Source organism: Galeopterus variegatus, unplaced genomic scaffold, assembly GCF_000696425.1.
Source record: "Galeopterus variegatus unplaced genomic scaffold, G_variegatus-3.0.2 Scaffold115, whole genome shotgun sequence".
Classification (NCBI taxonomy): Eukaryota; Metazoa; Chordata; class Mammalia; order Dermoptera; family Cynocephalidae; genus Galeopterus; species Galeopterus variegatus.
This window is the reverse complement of record NW_007726226.1, coordinates 775,281-775,976: the sequence shown is the minus strand read 5'-3', so window position 1 is coordinate 775,976 and position 696 is coordinate 775,281.

Sequence of the window (696 nt, the reverse complement as noted above, 5' to 3'; positions counted from 1 at the left end):
TTCTCATTTTTCCCAATGAACAGCTATTTCTTGGGAAATGTTCTTTCTTCAGCAAAAAAAACACATATATAAGTAAATAAATTAGGGCCTGAGTCACCTTGTAACAGGAGGATCCCAAATGTGGGTTCTCTGGACCCCAGGGGAGTGCAGAGCCACAGGATGTGATGGGATTACCCAGAATCTGATGGGCTAGAGGGACAGTCTCCACCAGCCTGCCCTTTCTGTTCTCCTGTGGGTCACATTGCATCATTTTCTGCTCTGGTATGTTTGCTGAGTGAAAGAGAGACGCAAGTCCCAGAAGAGTTTTTCAGAGACTCTGAATGACTCACAAAGAGCTTTCATTTTCCAGCAGAGGTGAGGCGTGGGTCTTGGCTGTCTTTGTGGTGCCGCCACTCCGGGTCCCCGCCCTCAGTCCTAGCCCACTAGCACCCAGAACTTTCAGAGGCGACCCCCTTCTGTTGGCTCCTGAATCTGAATCTGAATTCTTTCCAGATTCAGCCCTCTCCATCCAGGTCTGTGGATGCTTACAAAGAAGGGAATCGTTGAAGCCAATTTAGTTGTCCTTTCTTTGTTCCCTTGACCTTGAGGCACTAGCTCAGCAGAGCTCACTGTGCAGGGAGCCTAGCAGAATTCTGAAATAAAAGGCAAGAGACCTTAGAGGGCTCTTGGAGCCCGCACTCTTTCGTTCTGCTTTGG